Here is an 18,242-nt window from a genome sequence, read left to right as displayed (position 1 = left end):
AATCAAGCCCTGTACTACCAAAGGATTAAAAAAATGGGGGGGATGGGCTGTACACTGAAGAATGCAAATAACAGGTATGAACACCAAATAAAAGTATTCCAGACACAATTACACACCCCAGTTTTCTTTCGACACAATTTTTACAGCAAAATATTTACATTTATATACTTACATATGTATCTGCTGTATCTGCCAGTACAAAGTATAAACTAAGTACCCTGAAGTACAATAATTACATGCACTTTTAAGGAAATGACATTAATAAACATGTATGACACAATGTTATTAGAATTTTATCTGTAGTGCTCCAAACACTGAGTAAACAGTTTTTCACAAAATATGAAGAAGCATTCACAGAGACTTCACTCAATTATCATGTGATTTGTGAAATATAGGAAATATAGTCGATAAAAGCTTCTTTCCATTCCTTATCGTAACTCCCCGTAGATCAGTAAACCACCTCCTGGTAGATTTGAGAGAGGCATCGCTAAGCAATTGTTATGCTCGCTTGTGTTGGAAAGGCGAGACTGAAGTTCTCTATTCCTTTCATTAGCAATCTGTAAGCACAGACACTTCAGTTAAATGAGATGACAGTAGTAGTTCGTACATCTAATCAGACTGCATGTATGTACATTGTTTTTTCAGTCCTGACGTGTAACATGTTTTGCAAATTATTTATTTAAAAAAAGATTACATCATGAGTTAAAAAGTTAAAGAGAGTACCAGATCATCATATAAGTTGTAAATGTAAATTATTTACTAATGATGAGAATTAATTGAAATAGCTTGTCACAGAACTGTTGCCTTATGAATTTTGATGGCAAAAACAACTTCACTAGCATTTAAATGTTGTTATGCAAACATTGAATATGATCTGACAGATTCATGAATGTACATGCGTATGAGTAAAATGTATTAGACCTCATGTGTCAGGTAATTTTAAAAATGACATTTATATGTAGTTATAAGAAGCAAATTTCTGTCATGGTTTAATTTCTTTATGTAAGTCGTGTAAAATTTTATGCATGTGTACAAAGACACATATGGAAAATTATATAAAATATTGTTTAAGTTATGTGAAATTAAAAGGGTCTTCAAGAAATACTGTCCATGTATCATATGTTTAGCAGTGTTGCATGAGGAATACACATTCATGTGATGTAGTGGTAATTGACGAAAACGTTCTAAGTGCCCTTTGGACGCCAAACTTTACTACAAAAGACGTGGTGCCAATAATACAGAGTGGCCTTTTGGACACTAAGATATGTAGTAGTAGTAGCAGTAATAGTAATAGTAGTTGTAGTAGCTTTACTCATCTGTAAATCTCTTATTACAAGGATATAGGACATGTCAAAATATTTACAAGTTTAGACCAATTTAAAATAAGCTAATTCATACACACATACATTTACAGCCTTCTAGTTAGAGATTATGATTAGTTTTTCTCCTGGTATACAATACTTTTTTACAAATAACTTATTAAATAGTGTAATGCCACACAGTTCACTCATATCTCACTATCAGTCACTGCACACACTATACACACATTGTTTCATAACACTTCACTCACTACACGCACACACACACACACACACACACACACACACACAAACACACACTGGTGATCTCTGGGCCATTTACCGCAACTTCCCATTTTCTAGAAAAGGAAAAAAAGAAGGAAAAAACATAGTGTGAAGGTGTTATGTGGAATGTTTGATGTTTTATAATCTTTATTATTACTATTTATTTGAATAACATTTTTTTACCAAACCCCAACTCTGTTTTATCTAAGTAATCCTTCAATGTATAAAATGTATTGCATAACAGGTACTTTTCAGCTGCCTTTTTAAATAAGTGTATTTTTTGCAATTTCTTTAATCTCTTTTGCTAATTTATTGTGCAGTTTTATTCCTTGGTAGAAAATGGTGTTTAGAGTTTTATGTTTATTTTTTCTTGGTAAATGTAAGTTGAGGCTAGCTCTGTTCCATGGTCATGGACAGAGCTGTTTGTGCAGTAATTACCAATGTTATTTTTGATGTGTAAAACTGATTGGTAAATGTATTCACATGGAGTAGTTAAAATCCCCTGTGTTTTGAACAGATCTTTACAATGAGCTTGACTACTATTTTTGGTTATTATTCTTATGGCTCTTTTCTGCAGTTAGAAAATTGTGAATTCTACTATGGCTGACTCTGTATTTTGTCACTTCGGATACCAAACTGTGATTTGCTTAAAAGGTTGTATTTATTCAGGTAATTCATTAATCTTTCATAATTGCTTCTATTATTTTTGAGAATGGTGACAGCAGGGAAATGGGCCAGTAATTTTCTGTCTTCTGCATTACCTTTCTTAAGCAAAGGTACAACTCTTGCCTGTTTTAACTGCTCTGGAAATGTCCCTGATGTGAAGGATTCATTTATTATATTTGTTAAGGGGCCTTGTATAGTCTCTATACCTTGTTTCAGTATATACATTCGTACTTCATCTAAGCCTGCTGACTAATATTTTTTAGGTTTTTAACAGTTTTATTGACTTCATTCTCTCTGCATTTAGTGCAATGTTATTTACCAGTGTTGTATTTGTTTTGGTGAATTTTTGCTGTAACGTCTCTGTAATACTTGAAAAATGCTCATTTGCATAGTTTGCCAATGTTGTGGATCATTTACTACCTTATCCCTCTCCCTTAGAGTATGTTATTCTGTGTTTGTTTGCCTCTCCCCATTTCCTTCTTTATAACATCCCAGACCACTTTGCTTTTATTCTCTGCATTATATATTATTTTGTCATTAAGTGACTTTTTTGCAGCAATCAGCACCTTCCTATAGATCTTTCTGTATCTATGACAGAAATTTAAGAATTCTGGATAACTGCAACTCTTTCTCATGGAACTGAGGTATTTAAGTGTTTGGGAGGACTTCTTAATACTTGCTGTTATCCATCTGTTTTTGTGAGATGGTAGTACAGACATGCAGTTCAATTTAAATGATGTGGAGAATTTAGAGAATTTCGTATTCACATTGGTTTCCTTATACACTTCATCCCAGCTTTGTTCTGCTAGTTTTTTGAAAAATCTTTTATCTTGATTTCTGGTGGATGTCATTTGTAGGCTTGTAGTTTAGGCACTAATTCGATGCCTGATTTTACTGTTGTTATTTGACAGAGGTGGTCTGATAGTCCCAGATCTTTTACAGCTACATCAAAATTTTCCCTGTCCATATCTGTGGCCGCATGGTCAATTATTGATACAGTCATTGTAGTAAACTTAGTTGCACTATTGACCAAGAGGGACATGCCAAAACTTTGAAGGATATTTATAAGGGTGCTGCTGGATTCATTTATGATATTAGTGTTGATGTTAATGTCCCCACACAGAATTATGTTGACCTTTGCACTTGAAACTTTATGTAGAACCTCTGTTAATTTATTGAAAAAGTGTCCACACTACCACTGGGAGATCTAGACACATACAAAAGATTAATTTCTTGGCAATATCAAGCCCTGTTAATTCAATAACTGATATTTCAAAGTGTTTGTCTTCACCTACGGCAGTGAGGTCATGTCTCGATTTGAACTGTGTTCCTTCTCTGATATAAATGCACGATCCTCCACCCCTCGAAGTAGGATAGACAGCACAGTCTATATAACCACGGTCAGAACATTAGGGTTCTCCATCATGGCATCGCACTTTTTAACCAAACACACATCCACACGCACTTAAGCTATGCAGCTACCCTCTGGGCACTATAATGATGTGCAATTCGTACCTGTCTACAATGTTGTATACAGGAGGCTGAACTGTTCTCCACAGTTGTCCCAATGGTAATGCAAGGCACGTGTGCAATGAACACCACTGGAGATGTGGCTGCCTAAACTATTGGTGGCGGTTACACCTCAATAATGGAGCAAAAGACTCTACTTCAAATGTGCCCTTTGTCAAGTCATGATCACTCAGAAACTGAACCTTTAAAGTTTTGTAAATTTCATGTAAATTAATTTTAATAGAAATAAAGCTGACGTGCAGTGGATAAATAAGATATAAACTTGGTCACAAATAAAGGAATTTGATCCCCAGCCACGCCAAAGTAGTTTAAGTGATACTTCTGTGTGAAATTTATGTTATGCATGTTTGTAAAATGCACCACTACTGTATACTGTCACCAAGTAATCACAGACTACGGCAATATATGGTAGAGGGCAGTTGTCATAGACCTCATTTTGGTTTAGCCACAAAGCATACGTCATTTAATAAGTACTGGAAAAATATGTGGGGCAAACGTGCAATATAAACATGCCTGCACCAAAAAGAGATATCTACAAAAAGAAAGATGAACATATATCTGTAATCTAATGTTTCCTTAAGCCGGTATCAAATTTTTCACTCTTCAACCATCTGTCTTTTTCTGTCTGTGATTCTGGATGGATGTATTGCATTTATGTCATACAACAATATGTATTTGTGCAAATGTTTTAACAATCTATCTTCTGGAATGGAAGGCAGTTTCTTTCTTTCCTAAATTGCTTCATCCTTAAAAATGATACCCGGATGCACCACAGCCTGCAAACTACGGAAATACGGTGACGTTACTTACGATTACATTATACTCCATTCTTTATAACAGAGCACATCAATGAATTTAGACTGTAATGGCGGTAATCGTAGTGAGAGACTGTGGAGGTGCACAGTTAGACACACGAATTGCTGCTCGTGAAGGTATCCACCAGCCAAACACCTTGAAATAATTCACATAATTCGCACCTCCTTACGGCGCGAGTACTTAAAACACCAATATACCGAGACTGTATGAGATGGCTCAGCAGGTGTACCTTTGTCTCAGTCCACTTCTAGCAGTTCTCAGGGTCGTCTGTGTTTCTGTCTCTAGTAGTAGAACTCGTCATTATCGTAAAGAGGTCAGCCGGCAACAACAGCACCGCCAGCAGCAGGAGCAGCACCAGAATTAGCAGCCAGTGCTCTTATTTCAAACCGTTTTTGATGAGGACAGTGCCTCGACAAACCTCTTAATGCCTTAGTGCAGTGTGTTGGGGGACGGGGATGAAAATCTTAAACGTAAGTTCCTTTTCTGTATATGTACCTATTTGTGTCTGTCTGTTATTTCAATACTTACAGATTGTCACCCTTTTGTTTTGGAGCTGGTTTATGATGCCAGTTTAAGGCTGACACGATTTAATGTTCCAAGTCCTAGACCATTTTTGGGTACTCCATCATCTACATCTACATCTACATGGATACTCTGCAAATCACATTTAAGTTCCTGGCAGAGGGTTCATCGAACCACCTCCACAATTCTCTATTATACCAATCTAGTATAGCGAGCGGAAAGAATGAACACCTATATCTCTCCGTACGAGCTCTGATTTCCCTTTTTTTATCGTGGTGATTGTTCTGCCATATGTAGGTCGGCATCAACAAAATATTTTCGCATTTGGAGGAGAAAGTCCGTGATTGGAATTTCGTGAGAAGATTCCATCGCAACGAGAAATGCCTTTCTTTTAATGATTTCCAGCACAAATCCCATATCATTTCTGTGACACTCTCTCCCATATTTCGCAATAATACAAAATGTGCTGCCTTTGTTTGAACTTTTTCGATGTACTCCATCAGTCCTGTCTGGTAAGGATTTCACACCACGCAGCAGTATTCTAAAAGAAGACGGACAAGTGTAGGGTAAGCAGTCTCCTTAGTAGATCTGTTACATTTTCTAAGTGTCCTGCCAATAAAACGCAGCCTTTGGTATGCCTTCCCCACAACATTTTCTATGTGTTCTTTCCAATTTAAGTTGTTCGTAATTGTAATACCTAGATATTTAGTTGAATTTACAGCTTTTAGATTAGGCTGATTTATCATGTAACTGAGGTTTAACGAGTTCCTTTTCGCACTCATGTGGATGACCTCACACATCACGGTGTGATGTTGTCAATGAGTTTACGGTCAGTTGTTTTTGGGGGGGGGGGGGGGGGGGGACCGAACAGTGAGGGAAGAAGGGTGGGGAGAGAAGTCGGCCATGCCCTTTCAGAGGAACCGTCCTGGCATTTGCCTGAAGTGATTTAGGGAAATCACAGGAAACCTAAATCGGGATGGCCAGACACGGGTTTGAACTGTCATCCTTCCAAATGGGAGTTCAGTCTGCTAACCACGATGCCACCTCGTTCAGTAAACTTTTATGGTGTGTGAGTGTGTCAAGAATTATCTTCTGATACCTGTGAGCTGTCATATTGTTGTTTCATAGAAATGCTCAATATCCTCGAGTTGTCCCCCTTCCCCCCTGTATTACTCCTACATGCAACATGTAAGGTGCCTCTTACGTGAGGAAGACATTTTTACGAGTTTTAATAAATTATTGTCGCCTATTGATGTATTCACGATAGTTAGGAAGTGCTGTAGTCCGTAGCCACCCACGAGTCAGAGAGCATTTCCCACGCTGGCTGGCTAGGTGACAAAGCGGCCATATGTTGCACGTAGTGGGGTGGGGCTCGGCGCTGGACCGTAGCAACGAGTGTCAGCCTGGGAAATATACGTGACGGGAAGTACCGCTATCTTGGCGCCAAGGTCACCGATTTTGTTTGTTTATATTTAATAATTAAAGTCATTTATGAGAACATGAATACTAGGAGGAGCCTCTGGATGTTTAAAACTATTTATCATAATTTTGCGTAATTAAAATTCACACCCATTCATTAACAAATGCATATCACAGTAAGTAAGAACTCGATCGGAAATCCACGAACTGTGACGAAACTAGTAAGAGATACAGACTGCGCGCCAAAGTCGGCAGTCAACGTTAAGAGCTCTTCCTGTCTTGTTCAATGGTAGATGTGCTCTCGGTTACGAGTAGCTTATGACAAGGGTGTTTCATTGTTGATCTAATAGGAATAAAAGTGATATTGCGGCAGTCCGAATGTTAATTTCGAGTAAGTAGATACCCCAAAGTTGATCGACAGCAATTTCAGACAATTGGCTTCCACTGACAGAAATCCAATGCGCCAATGAAGAATCTGCACGGGACGACATTTACGAGAGCTGCACCGCGCACAGGTAGGAGGAAATCCGACGACACGACCCACCGAGGCGGATCGAGGAAGGTCCGACTTACACTCGCAAATTCCAGTTGGAAATGCTCACCGGTTATACTGTAGATCACATATACCACCCTGTACGGACTCGCGACTAAGCTGAGTAGTAACAGTATCTGTTTAGAAGTGAGGGGATCTCGCAAACACCACTGACGAAGCAACCCACAGATCCGAGTAACGATAATAATGAGAGACACGGAGGAGAGACTCGACAGGGGGATGCAGCCGTGACTCGGTCAGACAAAGTGGGATTGCTAAATAAGCTTCTCTGTGTATGAGTATAAATTTTTCAGGTAATTATAGAGCTGCTTGACTGTGTGTGCATGTAAATTTTTTTCTGATACATACAGACTGTCATTGTGTGCCGTTTCAGAAATGCTCGACGAGTCGAAGCTACCGTCCCCGTCATCAGCACCACCACAACGAGCAGCAGTGCCAGCAGCTAGACCTGTAGTGGTCGTGTCTGCCACAGTCGGACCTCGACAGTCAGCGGTGCCGACACCTCGACGTTTACTAGCAGCACCGATGACACCGACACCGGTCGCTGTCGGGGTGGGGTCTCTACTACTGGAAGGCAGTAGCCCCTCTGTCTGTTCTCACAGTGAGGATGAGGACGTTTAGGTATGCCACCCAGAATTATCATTTTCAGTTATTCGAGGTGCACTCGGAGACGGGATCTTGCTTACTCGCATCAGTAATACAGTCAGATACCGAGACCTTATTTGTTCCACGTGTGGGTGTCTGTTCTTCTTTGAAAGGGAACTTTTCCCAGATCTTAAAGGATCTGCAGTATCCTGCCATTAAGTACTTCACTACAATATTCTGCAAATTTACTCTCCCACCTAAGGAAGGTGTGTCGTACATAAGCGAGGGAGTAATGCAGAAATAATGCAGGACACCCCACAATTGCTAAATGGTTTGATGAGTGTGCTCCGAAGCAGATACAGGACCAGCTCTTTGATTTCCAACAAAGAGATTCGGACAAGGCCCTACATATAGTTCCGTATTTGGATGTTCACGCACATGTGTATGTTCCAGTATGTCGAAGATCCACGTATACTCAACTTTGAAAGGATGTTGTTGTTGTTGTTGTTGTTGTTGTTGTGGTCTTCAGTCAAGAGACTGGTTTGATGCAGCTCTCCATGCTACTCTATCCCAGTACCTACTGCAACCTATATCCTTCTCAATCTGTTTAGTGTATCCATCTCTTGGTCTCCCTCTACAATTTTTACCCTCCGCGCTGCCCTCCAATACTAAATTGGTGATCCCTTTATGCCTCAGAATATGCCCTACCAACTGATCCATTCTTCTAGTCAAGTTGTGCCACAAATTACTCTTCTTCCCCATTTTAGTCAATACCTCCTCAGTAGTTATGTGATCTACCTGTCTAATCTTCAGCATTCTTCTGTAGCACCACATTTCGAAAGCTTCTATTCTCTTCTTGTCTAAACTATTTATCGTCCACATTTCACTTCCGTACGTGGCTACACTCCACACAAATACTTTCAGAAAATACTTCCTGACACTTAAATCTATATTTGATGTTAACAAATTTCTCTTCCTCAGAAATGATTTCCTTGCCATTGCCAGTCTACATTTTATATCCTCTCTACTTCGACCATCATCAGTTATTTTGCTCCCCAAATAGCAAAACTCATTTACTACTTTAAGCATTTCATTTCCTAATCTAATTCCCTCAGCACCACCTGAGTTAATTCACTACATTCTATTATCCTCGTTTGCTTTTGTTGATGTTCATCTTATACCCTGCTTTCAAAACACTGTCCATTCCGTTCAGCTGCTCTTCCAGGTCCTTTGCTGTCTCTGACAGAATTACAATGTCATCGGCAAACCTCAAAAGTTTTTATTTCTTCTCTGTGGATTTTAATTCCTACTCCGAATTTTTCTTTAGTTTCCTTTACTTCTTGCTCAATATACAGACTGAATAACATCGGGGATAGGCTGCAACCCTATCTCACTCCCTTCTCAACCACTGCTTCCCTTTCATGTCCCTCGACTCTTATAACTGCCTTCTGGTTTCTGTACAAATTGTAAATAGCCTTTCGCTCCCTGTATTTTACCCCTGCCACCTTCAGAATTTGAAAGAGAGTATTACAGTCAAGATTGTCAAAAGCTTTCTCTAAGTCTACAAATACTAGAAAACGTAGGTTTGCCTTTTCTTAATCTATCTTCTATGATAAGTCATAGGGTCAGTATTGCCTCATGTGTTGCAACATTTCTAAGGAATCCAGACTGATCTTCCCAGAAGTCAGCTTCTACCAGTTTTTCCATTCATCTGTAAAGAATTCACAGTAGTATTTTTGCAGCCATGACTCATTAAACAGATAGTTCAGTAATTTTCACACCTGTCAACACCTGCTTTCTTTGGGATTGGATGACATCAGCTCTCAGTAAGCAATATATGACGTTGGAAACTCCATCCTGCTAATTGTGGGCTCGCATCGGGTAAAGGGAAACTGGTTCCTGGGAAATACCCTCCAACAAATGCGGGCAGAACAACAGTGTCTTTGAACAGCGATATGCGGCTCCCAGCATGAGCGATGTTACTAACGCAAACACTGATGTGTGGCTTGTGAAGGATACAGGCTATCTCTGAAGGTAGACAGGTGGGCTACCAATGTGAACATAGCCGTGATACAGTACGGTAATAAAACTGGAGATAATGAAGTGAATGCTTTGCAGTTGAGAATGGTACAAAATTGTGAGATCGTGTAAACTTGCATGATATCGAACGGAAACAGACCTAAAATATGATTTACATTTTGTTCCATTTCGGTTTGTAGCATCGAATCTGCAACCCTAGCATCTGCTTATTAATATGTCAACAGTGTTCAAACGGCTCTGAGGGTATTTCGCCTACCTCATACACCATGCTCACCAGATGGTAGAGTTTTGTCAGCGATGGCTCTCCTAAGACTATTAGTAGTTCTGATGGAATGTTGTCTACTCCTGGGGCATTTTTTTTGACTTAGGTGTTTCAGTGTTCTATCAAATTCTTCACGCAGTATCATATCTCCCATCTCATCTTCATCTACGTCCTATTCCATTTCCCTTGTACAGACCCTCTGTATACTCCTTCCACCTTTCTGCTTTCCCATCTTTGCTTAGTACTGGTTTTCCATCTGAGCTCTTGGTATTCATACAGGTGGTGTCTCCAAAGGTCTCTTTAATTTTCCTGTAGGCAGCATCTATCTTATCCCTACTGATATTTGTCTCTACCTCCTTACATTTGTCCTCTAGCCATCCATGCTTAGCCATTTTGCACTTCCTGTGGATCTCATTTTTGAGATGTTTGTACTCCTTTTGCACCTGCTTCATTCACTGCATTTTTATATTCTTGTCTTTTTACCTACTTGATCCTCTGCTGCCTTCACTTTTTCATCTCCCAAAACTACCCATACTTATTCTACTATATGTCTTTCCCCTGTTGTTGTCAATCATTCCCTAATGCACTCCCTGAAACTTTCTATCACTCCTGGTTCTTTCCACTTATCCAGGTCTCATCTTCTTAAATTCCTACCCTTTTGCAGTTTCTTCGGTTAAGTCTACAGTTCATGTCCAATAAATTGTGGTCAGAGTCCACATCCGCCCCTGGAAATATCTTACAATTTAAAACCTAGTTCCTAAATATCTGTCTTACAGTTACATAATCTATGTGAAACCTTCCAGTGTCTCCACGCCTGTTCCACATATGCAACCTTCTTTGATGATTCTTAAACCAAGTGTGAGCTATGACCAAGTTACGCTCTGTGCAAAATTTTACCAGGTGGTAAATTACCTACCCCCATCCATATTCACCAACTACTTTTCCTTCACTTCCTTTTCCTACTATCGAATTCCATTCCCCCATAACTATTAAATTTTTGTCTCCCTTCACTATCTGAATAATTTCTTTTATCACATCATACATCTCTTCAATCTCTTCATCGTCTGCAGAGCTAGTTGGCATATAGACTTGTGCTACTGTCATAGGCGTGGGGTTCGTATCTATCTTGGCTACAATAATGCAATCACTATGCTGTTTGTAGTAGCTTAGCCGCATTCCTATTTTTTTTAAATTGATTATTAAACCTACTCCTGCATTACCCCTATTTGATTTTGTATTTATAACCCTGTATTCACCTGACCAGAAGTCTCGTTCCTCCTGCCAATGAAATTCCTGCCTGCAACCTTGAGTAATTCCAACTATATCTAACTTTAACCTATCCATTTCCCTGTTTAAATTTTCTAACCTACCTGCCCAATTAAGGGATCTGACATTCCATGCTCTGACCCGTAGAACGCCAGTTTTCTTTCTCCTGAGAACAACGTCCTCCTGAGTAGTCCCCGCCCAGAGATCAGAATGGGGGACTATTTTACCTCTGGAACATTTTACCCAAGAGGACGCCATCATCATTTAACCATACAGTAAAGCTGCATGCCCTCAGGACAATTTTACGGCTGTTATTTCCCCTTGCTTTCAGTCATTCGCAGACCAGCACAGGAAGGCCATTTTGGTTAATGTTACAAGGCCAGATCAGTCAATCATCCAGACTGTTGCCCCTGCAACTACTGAAAAGGCTGCTGCCCCTCTTCAGGAACCACACATTCGTCTGGCCACTCAACAGATACTCCTCTGTTGTGGTCGCACCTACGATGCGGCTATCTGTACGGGTGAGGCATGCAAGCCTCCCCACTGATGGCAATGTCCATGTTTCTGGGAGGGAGCAAGCCCCTAGAAATGTTAATTTTGTTGATAATATTGAATTGTACAGGAAAAAAGATCATGTTAGAATAAGCAATATATATTCACCAAATACACTAAAAAAAGTCAATGTATATTATAGGGAAGAACACGGATGATCGTTGAGATTTAGAGAATCAGTGCAGATCTTGCTATTTCCATAAATACACCACATAATTTACATATATGAGATTTATTGTATTATTCTTAATTTTGGGTTCCAGTAAAATAGTTTTTAAGCATTTTCTTCAAATGTGCAGAAGGCATACTGGTATTCTGTCTGTATTTGCATATGAATAATTGATGAATAAGTTGTTACAGAAACTGACTCATCCATACACAACGTTGTTAATTTAAATACCATTCATATGTTACAAAAAACATAGAAGTTTGTAGGAGATACACCCAGTTCATCTGCACAAGTGGTGAGAGCAAGTATCACTAGTGAACACTATATCTTTTATGAATTTTTTTTGTAACAAGTGATGATGATACTAACTTTCACAAATGTCGTAGTACTCTGGAAGATGTGTCTGAAACTGTCAGATGGCAGTGGCCATTTGTCTATCCCATTACCAATGTTTTACCACTGTTGTATTTATAATTAATTTGTGAATTTATATGTTCTTAATTTAGAGTATTCTGTCTTCTGTCTTAAAATATGCTAATGCACATACCACCCACTAGATAAAGAATGGAGTACATAATTTGATTTCAGGGCCTGAATGTAAGCGGCAATGGATTTCCTTCAGGGATCAGTATAGAAACGGCATAAATAAAAAAATAAAGAGTGGCCAAGCTACAGTATAGAGGAAACTGTGGAAATATGAAGAAATTATGGCCTTCCTACATCCATAGTTACAAGAAAGGGAAACAGTAACAAATGTTACTATTTGTGTAGATTATTGTGAAGAGGAAGACTTGTATGGCAGGTTGAGACATTAACTGTAGAAAGCGAACCATCATGTTCACCCCCGACGGTCCACCAGGGGTCGCATTTCAGACAGAGAGGTGTGAAAAGGAAGCCAGCTGCAGAATCTGCCTCACAAACTCCAATGCATGACATTGTTTCTAACCAAGTCCTAGACGACCACATAGACAGTTTTCTGGCTGGCATACGGTTGACGTTGAAGAGATTGTTGCCAGTGCAACAGTTGCAAGGAAAGGACAAAATACATGGTGTAGTTTCATCTGTGGAACTCAAATAGATTTTAGAATGGAGTGGAAAGGCAACCACAAATAACTTATGGCTAAATATGTTTAAAGGAATTCAATAAAAATATTAGTTTTGAAAGTGTCTCTTTATATCTCATCTTTCCAACAAAATTATCTCCAGTGTAAAGCACTTCCCACAGCATATGTGACTATTAGAAATATAACCTGGCACAGTTTTACTTTAAGGGCTCAGGTACTTTAGTTTTAGTTGATAAATTTGGAAAAAGTTGCAAGGAATGAATTTATCTTTATTTGTTGCAAACTAGAGTTGCACTTTAAGCAAGGTGTGCTTTCAGGTAACGTCACTGTTATAAGTACAGTTTCTATATAGAAAATAGCTGAAACTTCGTATACAAATTTAAAAAAAATCTTGTGACTAAAGCCCATGCTATTTTATATTAACTTCTCATTTCCGTAAGCAATTGTATAGAAATGAAGACTGTAGCTCTTTATCTACAGTCATTTTTAATCATGGTTGTTAATAACGTAGCCAATGAAATTAATCTTGTTTTATTCACACTTTTCTCTCAGATGGAAAAAATGTAAACGCTATGGTGCCATTTTTATTATGCTACAACGACATTAGTAGGAAAAACTTCTTACTGAAGAACATAGTGTGGTTGTATCGTACTCAACTAGAAAGTTTAATAACACATATTTTGCATATGTCTTATTGCCTCACATTAATGAAAGGCTAGCAAGACAATTTGACTGGCTGTGAAATAACCTGGTAATATGTATACAACTCTGAAAGGGGTAATATTTCTCACAAATACAATAAGATCCACAATAGCATAAAATAATGGTGGTAGTGAGAAAGTACAAGGACACAAATGGAAAATGTTAGCACAGCCACTGGTTGATCACAAATTTAGCTTAAGGGTAATTCTGTCAAGTTCAAACAAGATTTTAATATCCTGCTAGAACACCATCATAACCAGCAGAATTGTTACTTTTTAGTGACCTGATGAATTTTTTACTCCCTTAGGGGTTGTATAGTTGGTAACATCTGTTAGTGATGCAATTAGTGTAATACCAAGTAAATGTAATACTTCTGTATCCCATTGTTTATTACTGGATGGAGTATTTGCAGCCATTGTAAGGAAATAATGATTGAATTTGGTGGCCAGTGATTTGAAAGTGCAGCCATTTATGTCTACTGTTTGCTGAGGGTTCAATTTCAGCGGGTCCACTAGCTTTGTTGGTTTCTTGTTTGATCAACATTCAAAATAGTTTTTCCCTTCTATTTGGAGTGTGTTATTATTTAGCATAGTCCCGTCCTCCCAAGTATTTATTACGGCATTTACGAGTGAAAGCTCTCCTTTGCTTCACCACAAACCATACCTCATCCCTTTCTCCTTGAACCCACTTCCTTGCCCTATATCACAAAGGTTTTGTACTGTGCTAACAAGCATATTCACGGGTCTCTGTTTAATGTAATCCCAGAAAATTGAAAAACATTTTGTCTTTATGCTGTTTGAAGAATAAGGCAAAAATCTATTTACATAGCAGTTCATTTCACAAGGGACACCAGTTATCCGATTTCATCCACAATGTTATGATATTTTGGGGTGTGAGATCTTACCTGCATGGAAGTAGGTAGAGTAGAGAACTGAAATTAGCCAGTGTGTGGGTTAGATAGGGAGATGAGATCTGGATTGTGAATTCTGATAGGCAGCATAGCCTACACTAGATTAAAATGCGTCAGTTTGGTTACGAGTTGACAAACCCACCGAATGTGATGTCATGCAAAATTTTATTCTTGTTAGGGCACATATTTTACGCAGACTGTATAGCAAAAAGTGGTTTATCTTCATTTTGATGACACTGGGGTTCAAATCAGATGAGTGGTATCGGTAGGGTCAGTATTCCCGAAAGTTGCTAGTGTTACGGATATCAGTAGGCAGTACTTGGCAATACGTTTAAAGACCAGTAAGAAATAGCTGTTTGTTTAAAGTCATCCACTCCTAACACACTTCCACAAATATTAATAGTGTAGCTTACTTAGCGAGCTACTATTACACTGTGCTTCCCCCCAAATGCTATTGCGAAAAGGTCTCGGTAGTCTTTGGTAGTGGCACTGTTCAGTCACCAAACTGATCGCCGGGTCAGAAGTGAGTGCTGTAATCAGTGAATATAGCAATTGTTCCTGTGCCATTAGGAGATAGTCCGGTTGAAACAATACACTATCGATCCACGAAATGCAGTCCACCACAATGTTATCTGGTACCTGTAAGTAGCAGATGTCTGCAGTAAACTGAGAATATAGTGCAAGAATCTAAATTGTCTCGGAGTAACTTGTGTCGACGGATGTCGAATTGTGTCCGTGACCAGTATACGGTCTGTGTACATCACAATCGCTCGCCCGTTATTATCTTCATAGATATAGCAGATGGCTTGCTAAAAGTTCTCGGTCAAATGTGGGATACTGTGTTTGGGTTTTGAGAATACTGGAGCAGTTGCACTTGCTCATCAATGATTGTTGGAGTGCTGCCCTTACTGCTACCTCAGTGGATCTGCTGCCTGTGGCACGTTTCTCCGGATGCTGAGATACGGCTGGAGCTCACGGAAGATTTTGGAAGATTTCGTACAAGTGCTAACCAGTTGCCCGACGGACGTGTTTCTGAGGCAGGGAAGATGTATTCTAAAAATGTTTCTTGTTTCTGGTGAAGCTGTAGCTCGTCCCTGTTGATTTTGACCCCCATTTTGTCTATGGCACTGAGAACTCATTTAAGGTGTCTGTCATGTGCTTCACTGTCTTTGGAGAACACTGAAATATCATCTACGAAGACATAGTAGTTGGGGATGTCAAAAAGCTCACCGTCGAAGGAACAGTCCTGTCTGCACAGCGTTTTTGAGTCTGTGTGACATTACCGTCAACTTGAGAAAACCAAACGGGGTGGTATGCTTTCTCGCAGTCAATGACGGATAACACAGTAGTTCCTGCTAATTGACGGGCAAAGTCTCGGATGTTCGGTTACGGGTAGGAATCGTGCAAAGTTCAAGTGTTCGATGTACGATAATCACTGCACACACGAACCAGCCTGTCTTTCTTTGGAACCACTTTTATTTGCAAGATCCTTGGACTGTCAGATCGGTGAAGCACACGACACGACACCATTTGATTTACTGCTCCTTTTTCAGTGTCAAGTTTCTGACAATCTAGTCTGCATACCTCGTCTCGTACCACAGTAGAACTAATTCTACGGACCATTCTGTTCCGTACGGCACGCGAATACACCACAGGAGGGACGCTGGCAAAGGCCGGAGAGGTAGTCGAGGCCGAGCACAGTGTACGTACCTGTGTCGACTTGTCTGCACAGGTCGGCTGTAGCCGTGGTTCTGACACAGCCCGCGAGGAGGCTGTCGATCCCAAAGATCGGCGTGTGCATCAGTTACAGTGTGGGCTGTGTCGAACCCCCGTTATGTCTGAGGTGCATCGAGTGGTTTTCTTTGTGAGCATCCTGGAGCAGTAACTGGCTTGTTGCCAGCTTGTCCAGTGCAGTGACGGTCTGTCGCATTAGGCGGCACTGATGTGGGGAATGGAGCAGTGGATCATTGGCGGTACATCCTGATGTAATAGTATCGGCAGGTGTGGCACCAATGACAGTGTGTGTGTTGTGGTGGTACAATGCAGACCGCTGCAAGTCAAGGGACAGTTTGAAGTGTCGCAAGAATTCCACCCCGAGAACTACTCTACTGGCCATTAAAATTGCTACACCAAGAAGAGATGCAGATGATAAACGGGTACTCATTGGACAAATATATTATACTAGAACCAACATGTGATTACAATTTCACGCAATTTGGGTGCATACATCCTGCGAAATCAGTACCCGGAACAACCACCTCTGGCCGTAATAACGGCCTTGATATGCCTGAGCATTGAGTCAAACGGAGCTCGGATGGCGTGTACAGGTGCAGCTGCCCATGCAGCTTCAGCATAATACCACAGTTCATCAAGAGTAGTGACTGGTGTATTGTGACAAGCCAGTTGCTCGGCTACCATAGACCAGACGTTTTCAATTCGTGAGAGATATGGAGAATGTGCTGGTCAGGGCAGCAGTCGAAAATTTTCTGTATCGAGAAACGCCCGTACAGGACCTTGCGGTTGTGCATTATCCTGCTGAAATGTAGGGTTTCACAGGGATCGAATGAACGGTAGAGCCACGGGTCATAACACATCTGAAATGTAATGTCCACTGTTCAAAGTGCCGTCTATGCAAACAAGAGGTGACCAAGACGTGTAACCAGTGGCACCCCATACCATCACGCCGGGTGATACATCAGTATGGCAATGACGAATACACGCTTCCAATATGCGTTCACCGTCATGTCACCAAACACGGATGCGAACATCATGATGCTGTAAACAGAACCAGGATTCATCCGAAAAAATGACGTTTTGCCATTCGTGCACCCAGGTCCGTCGTCGAGTACACCATCGCAGGTGCTGCTGTCTGTGATGCAGCGTGAAGGGTAACCGCAGCCACGGTTTCTGAGCTGATAGTCCGTGCTGCTGCAAACATTGTCGAACTGTTCGTGCAGAAGGTTCTTGTGTTGCAAACGTCCACATCTGTTGACTCAGGGATCGAGACGTGGCTGCACGATACCTTACAGCTGTGTGGATAATATGCCTGGCATCTCGACTGCTACTGATACGAGGCCGTTGGGATCCAGCACGGCGTTCCGTATTATCCTCCTGAACCCACCAATTCCATATTCTACTAACAGTCATCGGATCTCGACCAACGCGAGCAACAATGTCGCAATACGATAAACCGCAATCGCGATAGGCTACAATCTGACCTTTATCAAAGTTGGAAATGTGATGGTATGCATTTCTCCTCCTTACACGAGGCATCACAACAACGTTTCACCACGAAACGCCAGTCAACTGCTATTTGTGTATGAGAAATCGGTTGGAAACTTTCCTCACGTCAGCACGTTGTAGGTGTCGCCACCGGCGCCAACCTTGTGTGAATGCTCTGAAAAGCTAATCATTTGCATCTCACAGCATCTTCTTCCTGTCGGTTAAATTTTGTGTCTGTAGCACGTCATCTTCGTGGTGTAGCAATTTTAATGGTCAGTAGTATAGTTGTAGCACGGCAGAAGAGCGCGCCTATTCCTGGCCGCCAGCAGCGTTTGGTGCTGTCACAGAGATTGGCATTTTTATGGCTTATCGCTGAATGTT

At 40.4% G+C, this 18,242-nt stretch overlaps 1 protein-coding gene across 2 annotated transcripts in view; it reads right to left on the bottom strand.

The window, feature by feature from the left end:
- Positions 1 to 288: 288 nt before the first annotated feature.
- Positions 289 to 18,242, bottom strand: part of LOC126426671 (zinc finger CCCH domain-containing protein 10-like) — a 173,916-nt gene continuing 155,962 nt past the window's right edge. The window contains exon 9 of one of the 2 annotated variants that reach the window (XM_050088562.1): positions 289 to 557. The gene's annotated coding sequence lies outside the window, so the exon portion shown is untranslated. The remainder of the gene's footprint in view (positions 558 to 18,242) is intronic. The other variant, XM_050088564.1, reaches the window with a different exon arrangement.

Source organism: Schistocerca serialis, chromosome 11, assembly GCF_023864345.2.
Source record: "Schistocerca serialis cubense isolate TAMUIC-IGC-003099 chromosome 11, iqSchSeri2.2, whole genome shotgun sequence".
Taxonomy (NCBI): Eukaryota; Metazoa; Arthropoda; class Insecta; order Orthoptera; family Acrididae; genus Schistocerca; species Schistocerca serialis.
Note: the sequence above shows the minus strand (reverse complement) of the source record. Positions and strands in the feature narration are given on the sequence as shown.